General features: G+C 40.7%; 1 non-coding gene across 1 annotated transcript; it reads left to right on the plus strand.

Moving 5' to 3' along the window:
* Window positions 1-9,919: 9,919 nt before the first annotated feature.
* On the plus strand, window positions 9,920-10,027 carry LOC130938226 (small nucleolar RNA R71). The gene has a single exon (XR_009069400.1). It is a non-coding gene; the product is annotated as a small nucleolar RNA R71 (small nucleolar RNA).
* The last annotated feature ends 1,487 nt before the right edge of the window (window positions 10,028-11,514 follow it).

Below are 11,514 nucleotides of genomic sequence, written 5' to 3' on the forward strand. Positions count from 1 at the left end.
AAAGGATTTTAAGAAGAAAGTGCCCAATTGCCAAGAACATAAGCCAACACTATAACCAACTGAATTAAAAATGTAATGTATTTTAAAGATGTATTATTTTTATGGATAAAATAAATTTTAAAAAAAAAAAAAAAAACTAATGTTTTGAAAAAGCACAAGAAAAACAAGAAAAGACACAGAACAAGAAAAATTAAAGATCAAACAAGAAAAATAAACAAGAACAACTTGAAGATTAAGGAAAAACAAAGGACACTCACACGAAAATTTCAAAGAAAGATATAAAAGATGCAATTGACACCAAACTTAGAACAAGACACTAGACTCACGAAGAATTAACAATTAATAAAAAAAAAGTAATATTTTCGAAAAATATTTTTGAAAAGGGAATAAAAGACTCAAATTTAATGACTCTGTAACATCAATACTATATTCCTAATCTAAGAAATAAAATAAGCCTTCAATTGTTCAAACTCAATAATCCCCGGCAACGGCGCCAAAAACTTGGTGGACGAAATTGTGATTCTTGATTAGTGGCTCCTTGGCATGTGCCAAAAAGTTAAACTAACTCAACTAACTGATTACTTCCTTTTCACAATTCCGTTCAACTAACCAGCAAGTGTACTGGGTCGTCCAAGTAATACCTTACGTGAGTAAGGGTCGAATCCACAGAGATTATTGGTTTGAAGCAATCAATATTTATTTTATTAATCTTAGTCAGGATGTCAATAGGATTATTTGGATTAAAAGTGAAATTACTGGATTTGATTAGAGGAGTAAAAGAGAACAATAGAGTTACTTGTTGTGCAGTAATGGAGAATATGTTGGAGTTTTGGAGATGCTTTGTCCTTTGAATTTCTACTTTTCCTTGGAGTCCTCTTCTCACACGCCTGGTTCCTTCCATGGCAAGCTCTATGTAGGGTGTCACCGTTGTCAATGGCTACTTCCCATCCTCGCAGTGAAAACTATGCTCACGCACTCTGTCACAGTACGGCTAATCACCGGTTGGTTCCCGCTCCTACTGGAATAGAATCCCTCTTTTGCGTCTGTCACTAACGCCCAGCAGGTTAAAGTTTGAAGCACGTCACAGTCATTCAATCCTGGAATCCTACTCGGAATACCACAGACAAGGTTTAGACTTTCCGGATTCTCATGAATGCTGCCATCAATCCGGCTTATACCACGAAGATTCTGTTGGGGAATCTAAGAGATATTCATTCAATCTGATGTAGAACGGAGGTGGTTGTCAGGCACACGTTCATGGGTTGAGGAAGGTGATGAGTGTCACGGATCATCACCTTCTCCACAGTTAAGCGCGAATAAACATCTTAGATAAGAACAAGCGTGTTTGAATGGAAACCAAGGAATTGTATTAATCATCGAGACGCTGCAGAGCTCCTCACCCCCAACAATGGAGTTTAGAGACTCATGCCGTCACAAAGTATGTAATTCAGATCTGAAAATGTCATGAGGTGCAAGATAAGTCTGTAAAAGTTGTTTAAATAGTAAACTAGTAACCTAGGTTTACAGAAAATGGATAAACTAAGATAATTGGTGTAGAAATCCACTTCTGGGGCCCACTTGGTGTGTGCTGGGGCTGAGACTAATGCTTTCCACGTGTGGAGGCCTTTCTTGGCGTCAAACTCCAGGTTTTGACGTGTTTTGGGCGTTCAACTCCGGATCATGACGTTTTTCTGGCGTTTAACTCCAGACAGCAGCATGTACTTGGCGTTCAACGCCAAGTTACGTCGTCTATCCTTGCGCAAAGTATGGACTATTATATATTGCTGGAAAGCCCTGGATGTCTACTTTCCAACGCCGTTGAGACCGCGCCAATTGGACTCCTGTAGCTCCAGAAAATCCATTTCGAGTGCAGGGAGGTCAGGATCCAACAGCATCAGCAGTCCTTTTTCAGCCTAAGTCAGATTTTTGCTCAGCTCCCTCAATTTCAGCCAGAAAATACCTGAAATCACAGAAAAACACACAAACTCATAGTAAAGTCCAGAAATATGATTTTTGCCTAAAAACTAATATTATTTTACTAAAAACTAACTGAAACATGCTAAAATCTACATGAAATTACCCCCAAAAAGCGTACAAAATATCCGCTCATCAGTCGATCCCACGGAGATTGTTAGTAATGAAGCAAGCTATGGTCATCTTGTAAATCTTAGTCAGGCAAACTCAGATATATATGGTGATGAACGAAAATAACATAGAAGATAAAGATAGTGATACTTATGTATATCATTGGTGTATGAGCTTCAGACAAGTGTATGAAGATGCCTTCCCTTCCGTCTCTCTGCTTTCCTACAGCCTTCATCCAATCCTTTCTTACTCCTTTCCATGGCAAGCTCGTATAGGGTCTCACTGTTGTCAGCAGCTACCTCCCATCCGCGCAGTGAAAGCTAATGCACACACTCTGTCACAGTGCTGCCAATCACCGGTTTGGTTCCCTCCCCTACCAGAATAGAATAACTCTTTTGCGTCTGTCACTAACGCCCAGTAGGTTACAGGTTTGATGCACGTCACAGTCATTCAATCATTGAATCCTACTCAGAATACCACAGACAAGGTTAGACCTTCCGGATTCTCTTGAATGCTGCCATCAGTTCTTGCCTATACCACGAAGACTCTGATCTCACGGAATGGCTGGCTCGTTTGTCAGGCGAGCACTCGGTTGTCAGGCGATCAACCATGCATCATGCAATCAGAAATTCAAGAGATATTCACTAAGCCTCGGATGCGTGTAGAACAAGAATGGTTGTCAGTCACCTTGTTCATGAGTGAGAATGGTGATGGGCGTCAATCATCACCTTCATCATGTTGAAGAACAAGTGATATCTTGGATAAAGAACAAGTGGAATTTGAATGGAAGAACAATAGTAATTGCATTAATACTCGAGGTACAGCAGAGCTCCACACCTTAATCTATGGTGTGTAGAAACTCCACCGTTGAAAATACATAAGAACAGGGTCTAGGCATGGCCGAATGGCCAGCCTCCCAAAGAGGGTTCAATCATCAAAACATGATCAAAAGATTTCTAAAAGTTCCCTAATACAATAGTAAAAGGTCCTACTTATAGAAAACTAGTACATAGATGAGTAAATGACATAAAAATCCACTTTCGGGCCCACTTGGTGTGTGCTTGGGCTGAGCAATGAAGAAATTTCGTGTAGAGACTCTCCTTGGAGTTAAACGCCAGCTTTAGTGCCAGTTTGGGCGTTTAACTCCCAATTAGGTGCCAGTTCCGGCGTTTAACGCTGGAATTTCTTGAGGTGACTTTGAACGCCGGTTTGGGCCATCAAATCTTGGGCAAAGTATGGACTATTATATATTGCTGGAAAGCCCAGGATGTCTACTTTCCAACGCCGTTGAGAGCGCGCCAATTGGGCTTCTGTAGCTCCAGAAAATCCGCTTCGAGTGCAGGGAGGTCAGAATCCAACAGCATCTGCAGTCCTTTTGAGTCTCAGAATCAGATTTTTGCTCAGGTCCCTCAATTTCAGCCAGAAAATACCTGAAATCACAGAAAAATACACAAACTCATAGTAAAGTCCAGAAAAGTGAATTTTAACTAAAAACTAATAAAAATATAATAAAAACTAACTAAAAGATACTAAAAACATACTAAAAACAATGCCAAAAAGTATACAAATTATCCGCTCATCACAACACCAAACTTAAATTGTTGCTTGTCCTCAAGCAACTGAAAATCAAATAAGATAAAAAGAAGAGAATATGCAATGAACTCCAAAAATATCTATGAAGATCAGTATTAATTAGATGAGCGGGGCTTTTAGCTTTTTGTCTCTGAATAGTTTTGGCATCTCACTCTATCCCTTGTAATCCAGAATGGTTGGCTTCTTTAGGAACTTAGAATCCAGATAGTGTTATTGATTCTCCTAGTTAAGTATGATGATTCTTGAACACAGCTACTTATTGAGTCTTGGCCGTTGGTCGGCGAAATTGTGAACTATACTTTTTCACAACTCTCATAATCCCTGGTAATGGCTCCAAAAACTTGGTGCGCTCAATACCATGGCATTACACAACTTCGCACAACTAACCAGCAAGTGCACTGGGTCGTCCAAGTAATAAAACCTTACGTGAGTAAGGGTCGATCCCACGGAGATTGTTAGTAATGAAGCAAGCTATGGTCATCTTGTAAATCTTAGTCAGGCAAACTCAGATATATATGGTGATGAACGAAAATAACATAGAAGATAAAGATAGTGATACTTATGTATATCATTGGTGTAAGAGCTTCAGACAAGTGTATGAAGATGCCTTCCCTTCCGTCTCTCTGCTTTCCTACTGCCTTCATCCAATCCTTCTTACTCCTTTCCATGGCAAGCTCGTGTAAGGTCTCACTGTTGTCAGCAGCTACCTCCCATCCGCGCAGTGAAAGCTAATGCAAAGCACTCTGTCACAGTGCCGCCAATCACCGGTTTGGTTCCCTCCCCTACCGGAATAGAATAACTCTTTTGCGTCTGTCACTAACGCCCAGTAGGTTACAGGTTTGAAGCACATCACAGTCATTCAGTCATTGAATCCTACTCAGAACACCACAGACAAGGTTAGACCTTCCGGATTCTCTTGAATGCTGCCATCAGGTCCTGCCTATACCACGAAGACTCCGAAGAATCCAAGAGATATTCACTAAGCCTCAGATGCTTGTAGAACAAGAATGGTTGTCAGTCACCTTGTTCATAGGTGAAGAACAAGTGATATCTTGGTAAAAGAATAAGCGGAATTGAATGGAAGAACAATAGTAATTGCATTAATACTCGAGGTACAGCAGAGCTCCACACCCTTAATCTATGGTGTGTAGAAACTCCACCGTTGAAAATACATAAGAACAGGGTCTAGGCATGGCCGAATGGCCAGCCTCCCAAAGATCTAAGATAGCATAAAAGTGAAGATAGCTACCAAAGTCTCGATCCCAATACAATAGTAAAAGGTCCTACTTATAGATAACTAGTAGCCTAGGTGTACAAAGATGAGTAAATGACATAAAAATCCACTTCCGGGCCCACTTGGTGTGTGCTTGGGCTGAGCAATCAAGGAAATTCGTGTAGAGAACTTTTCTGGAGTTAAACGCCAGCTCCCATGCCAGTTTGGGCGTTTAACTCCAACTTTTATTCCTGTTCCGGCGTTTAACGCTGGAATTCCTGAGGCCGGATTGCTTTGCGGGTTTGGGCCATCAAATCTTGGACAAAGTATGGACTATTATATATTGCTGGAAAGCCCTGGATGTCTACTTTCCAACGCCGTTGAGAGCGCGCCAATTGGGCTTCTGTAGCTCCAGAAAATCCACTTCGAGTGCAGGGAGGTCAGAATCCAACAGCATCTGCAGTCCTTTTTGGTCTCTGAATCAGATTTTTGCTCAGGTCCCTCAATTTCAGCCAGAAAATACCTGAAATCACAGAAAAACACACAAACTCATAGTAAAGTCCAGAAAAGTGAATTTTAAATAAAAACTAATAAAAATGTACTAAAATCTAACTAAAAGATATCAAAAACATACTAAAAACAATGCCAAAAAGTATACAAATTATCCGCTCATCAGCCGTGGCCCAAAGCACTCTGTCTTCCAGTATTACCACCGGATACATACATGCCACAGACACATAATTGGGTGAACCTTTTCAGATTATGACTCAGCTTTGCTAAAGTCCCCAATTAGAGGTGTCCAGGGTTCTTAAGCACACTCTTATTTGCCTTGGATCACAACTCTTATTCTTTCTTTTTTCCTTTCTTTTTCGTTTTTTTTTTCTTTTCGGTTTTTCCCTTTTTTTTTTTGCCTATTCTTTTTTTCTTTTTTTTTTTCAATACTTTTCACTGCTTTTTCTTGCTTCAAGAATCATTTTTAATGATTTTTCAGATCCTCAGTAACATGTCTCCTTTTTCATCATTCTTTCAAGAGCCAACATTCATGAACCACAAATTCAAAAGACATATGCACTGTTCAAGCATACATTCAGAGAACAAAAGTGTTGCCACCACATCAAAATAATTAAACTGCTATAAAATTCAGAATTCATGCAATTCTTTCCTTTTCAATTAAGCACATTTTTATTAAAGAAAGGTGATGGATTCATAGGACATTCATAACTTTAAGGCATAGACACTAAGACACTAATGATCACAAGACACAAACATGGGTAACATAAGCAAACAAAAAATTCGAAAAAACAGAAGAATAGAGAACAAGGAAATCAAGGAACGGGTCCACCTTAGTGATGGCGGCTCTTTCTTGCTCTTGAAGATCCTATGGAGTGCTTGAGCTCCTCAATGTCTCTTCCTTGTCTTTGTTGCTCCTCCCTCATGATTCTTTGATCTTCTCTAATTTCATGAAGGATGATGGAGTGTTCTTGATGCTCCACCCTCAGTTGTCCCATGTTGGAACTCAACTCTCCTAGGGAGGTGTTTAGTTGCTCCCAATAGTTTTGTGGAGGAAAATTCATCCCTTGAGGGATCTCAGGGATCTCATGATGAGTGAGGTCTCTTGTGTACTCCATCCTTTTCTTGGTGATGGGCTTGTCCTCATCAATGGGAATGTCTCCCTCTATGTCAACTCCAACTGAATAACAGAGGTGACAAATGAGATGAGGAAAGGCTAACCTTGCCAAGGTGGAGGTCTTGTCCGCCACCTTATAGAGTTCTTGGGCTATAACCTCATGAACCTCTATTTCTTCTCCAATCATGATACTATGGATCATGATGGCCCGGTCTATGGTAACTTCGGACCGGTTGCTAGTGGGGATGATTGAGCGTTGTATGAACTCTAACCATCCTCTAGCCACTGGCTTGAGGTCATGCCTTCTCAATTGGACCGGCTTTCCTCTTGAATCTTGCTTCCATTGTGCGCCCTCTTCACATATGACTGTGAGGACTTGGTCCAACCTTTGATCAAAGTTGACCCTTCTAGTGTAAGGATGCTCATCTCCTTGCATCATAGGCAAGTTGAACGCCACCCTCACACTCTCCGGACTAAAATCCAAGTATTTCCCCCGAACCATAGTGAGATAATTCTTTGGATTCGGGTTCACACTTTGGTCATGGTTCTTTGTGATCCATGCATTGGCATAGAACTCTTGAACCATCAAGATTCCGACTTGTTGAATGGGGTTGGTAAGAACTTCCCAACCTCTTCTTCGGATCTCATGGCGGATCTCCGGATATTCACCCTTTTTGAGTGAAAAGGGGACTTCGGGGATCACCTTCTTCAAGGCCACAACTTCATAGAAGTGGTCTTGATGCACCCTTGAGAGGAATCTATCCATTTCCCATGACTCGGAGGTGGAAGCTTTTGCCTTCCCTTTCCTCTTTCTAGAGGTTTCTCCGGCCTTGGATGCCATAAATGGTTATGGAAAAACGAAAAAGCAACGCTTTTACCACACCAAACTTAAAATGTTTGCTCGTCCTCGAGCAAAAGAAGAAAGAAGGGAGTAGAAGAAGAAGAAATGAGGAAGAGGGGAGGTGGTAGTGTGTTCGGCCAAGAAGGGTAAGAAAGGGTGTTTAGGTTGTGTGAAAATGAAGGGTTGAAGAAGGGTATGTATAGGAAAGAGGGGGGTAAAGGTTCGGCCATTATGGTGGGTTTGGGAGGGAAAGTGGTTTGAATTTGAAGGGTGAGGTTGGTGGGGTTTTATGAAGGATGGATGTGAGTGGTGAAGAGAAAGATGGGATTTGATGGGTGAGGGGTTTTTGGGGAAGAGGTATTGAGGTGATTGGTGAATGGGGGAAGAAGAGAGAGAGTGATGGCAGGGTCCTGTGGGGTCCACAGATCCTGTAGTGTCAAGGAAAAGTCATCCCTGCACCAAAAGTTGCTCAAAATCACGTTTTGAGCCATTTCTGGCGTTAAACGCTGGGCTGGTGCCCATTCCTGGCGTTTAACGCCAGGTTCTTGCCCTTTACTGGCGTTTAACGCCAGTCTGGTGCCCCTTTCTGGCGTTAAACGCCCAGAATGGTGCCAGACTGGGCGTTAAACGCCCAACAGCAAGGCTTACTGGCGTTTGAACGCCAGCAGCTTCTTCCTCCAGGGTGTGCTGTTTTTCTTCCTGTTTTTCATTCTGTTTTTGCTTTTTTCATTATTTTTGTGACTTCTTATGATCATCAACCTAAAAAAAAGATAAAATAACAAAAGAAAATAATTAATTATAAAACATTGGGTTGCCTCCCAACAAGCGCTTCTTTAATGTCATTAGCTTGACAGAGGACTCCTATGGAGCCTCAGAAACACTCAGAACCTTGTTGAAACCTCCCAACACCAAACTTAGAGTTTGAATGTGGGGTTTCAACACCAAACTTAGAGTTTGGTTGTGGCCTCCCAACACCAAACTTAGAGTTTGACTATGGGGGCTCTGCTTGGCTCTGTTTTGAGAGAAGCTCTTCATGCTTCCTTTCCATGATGACAGAGGGATATCCTTGGGCCTTAAACACCAAGGATTCTTCATTCACTTGAATGATCAACTCTCCTCTATCAACATCAATCACAGCCTTTGCTGTGGCTAGGAAGGGTCTGCCAAGGATGATAGATTCATCCATGCACTTCCCAGTCTCTAGGACTATGAAGTCAATAGGGATGTAATGGTCTTCAATCTTCACCAAGACATTCTCTACAAGTCCATGAGTTTGTTTTCTTGAATTGTCTGCCATCTCCAATGAGATTCTTGCAGCTTGCACCTCAAGGATCCCTAATTTCTCCATTACAGAGAGGGGCATGAGGTTTACACTTGACCCTAGGTCACACAAGGCCTTCTTGAAGGTCATGGTACCTATGGTACAAGGTATAGAAAACTTCCCAGGATCCTGCCTCTTTTGGGGCAGTTTATGCCTAGACAAGTCATCCAGTTCTTTGGTGAGTAAGGGAGGTTCATCTTCCCAAGTCTCATTTCCAAATAACTTGTCATTTAGCTTCATGATTGCTCCAAGGTATTTAGCAACTTGCTCTTCAGTGACATACTCATCCTCTTCAGAGGAGGAATACTCATCAGAGCTCATGAATGGCAGAAGTAAGTCCAATGGAATCTCTATGGTCTCAATTTGAGCCTCAGATTCCCATTGTTCCTCATTGAGGAACTCAGAGGAGGTTGGTACACGCCCACTGAGGTCTTCCTCAGTGGCGTCCACCTCCTTTCTTTCCTCCCAGAATTCGGCCATGTTAATGGCCTTGCACTCTCCCTTTGGATTTTCTTCTGTATTACTTGGGAGAGTGCTAGGAGGGAGTTCAGTAACTTTCTTGCTCAGCTGACCCACTTGTCCCTCCAAATTTCTGATGGAGGACCTTGTTTCATTCATGAAACTTTGAGTGGTCTTTATTATATCAGAGACCATTGTTGCTAAGTCAGAAGTACTCTGCTTAGAACTCTCTGTCTGTTGCTGAGAAGATGATGGAAAAGGCTTGTTGTTACCAGGCCTGTTTCTTCCACCATTATTGTTATTGAAACCTTGTTGAGGTCTCTCTTGATTCTTCCATGAGAAATTTGGGTGATTTCTCCATGAAGAATTGTAGGTGTTTCCATAGGGTTCTCCTAGGTAATTCACCTCTTCCATTGAAGGGTTCTCAGGATCATAAGCTTCTTCCTCAGATGAAGCTTCCTTAGTACTGTTTGGTGCATTTTGCATTCCAGACAGACTTTGAGAAATCAAATTGACTTGTTGAGTCAATATCTTGTTCTGAGCCAATATGGCATTCAGAGTGTCAATCTCAAGAACTCCTTTCTTCTGACTAGTCCCATTGTTCACAGGATTCCTTTCAGAAGTGTACATGAATTGGTTATTTGCAACCATTTCAATCAATTCTTGAGCTTCTGCAGGCGTCTTCTTCAGATGAAGAGATCCTCCTGCAGAGCTATCCAAGGACATCTTGGATAGTTCAGAGAGACCATCATAGAAAATACCTATGATGCTCCATTCAGAAAGCATGTCTGAAGGACATCTTCTGATTAATTGTTTGTATCTTTCCCAAGCTTCATAGAGGGATTCTCCATCCTTCTGTCTGAAGGTTTGGACTTCCACTCTAAGCTTACTCCATCTTTGTGGTGGAAAGAACTTTGCCAAGAAGGCATTGACTAGCTTTTCCCAAGAGTCCAGGCTTTCCTTAGGTTGAGAATCCAACCATATTCTAGCTCTGTCTCTTACAGCAAAAGGGAATAGCATCAGTCTATAGACTTCAGGGTTAACCCCATTAGTCTTGACTGTGTCACAGATTTGCAAGAATTCAGCTAAAAACTGATGAGGATCTTCCATTGGAAGTCCATGGAACTTGCAATTCTGTTGCATTAGAGAAACTAATTGAGGCTTTAGCTCAAAGTTGTTTGCTCCAATGGCAGGGATAGAGATGCTTCTCCCATAGAAATCAGGAGTAGGTGCAGTAAAGTCACCCAGCACCTTCCTTGCATTGTTGGCATTGTTGTTGTTTTCGGCTACCATGTCTTCTTCCTTGAAGAATTCGGTCAAGTCCTCTAAAGAGAGTTGTGCTTTGGCCTCTCTTAGCTTTCGCTTCAAGGTTCTCTCAGGTTCAGGGTCAGTTTCAACAAGAATGCCTTTGTCTCTGCTTCTGCTCATAAGAAAGAGAAGAGAAAAAGATAATGTGGAATCCTCTATGTCACAGTATAGAGATTCCTTGAAATGTCAGAGGAAAAGAGAAATAGAAAGAAGAAGGAGAAGGAGAATTCGAACTTTAATTAGATAAGGTTCGAATTGTGCATTTAGAAGGAGTAGTACTCCATAAATAGAAGGATGTGGGAAGGAGGGAAGAGAATTTTCGAAAATTCAATCAAAAGATTTTGAAAACATTTTGAAAAATTTGATTGATAATTTTCGAAAATTCAAAGTGAGAAAGAAATCAAGTGATTTTTGAAAAAGAATTTGAAATTAGAAATTAAAAAGATTTGATTGAAAACTATTTTGAAAAAGATGTGATTGAAAAAAATTGATTGAAAAGTTATGGTTTTATAAAGATATGCTTGAAAAGATATGATTTGAAAACAATTTTAAAAGACATGATTTAAAAACAATTTTAAAAGATATGATTTGAAAACAATTTGAAAAGATATGAATTGAAAATAATTTGAAAAGATTTGATTTTAAAAACTAATGACTTGCCTAACAAGAAAAGATATGATTCAAACATAAAACCTTCCTTAGTAGAAAAGGCAAAAATGTTCAATCAAATCATTAATTGTTAGTAAGCATCTTTGAAAAAGGAAAGAAATTGATTTTGAAAACATTTTGATTGAAAAGATATGATTTGAAAAAGATTTGGTTTTGAAAAACTTTGAAAACTTGAAAAAAAATTGATTTTGAAAACAAAATCTTCCCCCTGGCACCATCCTGGCGTTAAACGCCCAGAATGGTATACATTCTGGCGTTTAACGCCCAAAATGCTACCTTTTTGGGCGTTAAACGCCCAACCAGGTGCCCTGGCTGGCGTTTAAACGCCAGTCTGCCTTCTTCACTGGGCATTTTTGAATGCTCAGCTTTTTCTGTATAATTCCTCTGCAGTATGTTCT

The sequence above is a fragment of the Arachis stenosperma genome, chromosome 6 (assembly GCF_014773155.1).
Source record: "Arachis stenosperma cultivar V10309 chromosome 6, arast.V10309.gnm1.PFL2, whole genome shotgun sequence".
Taxonomy (NCBI): domain Eukaryota; kingdom Viridiplantae; phylum Streptophyta; class Magnoliopsida; order Fabales; family Fabaceae; genus Arachis; species Arachis stenosperma.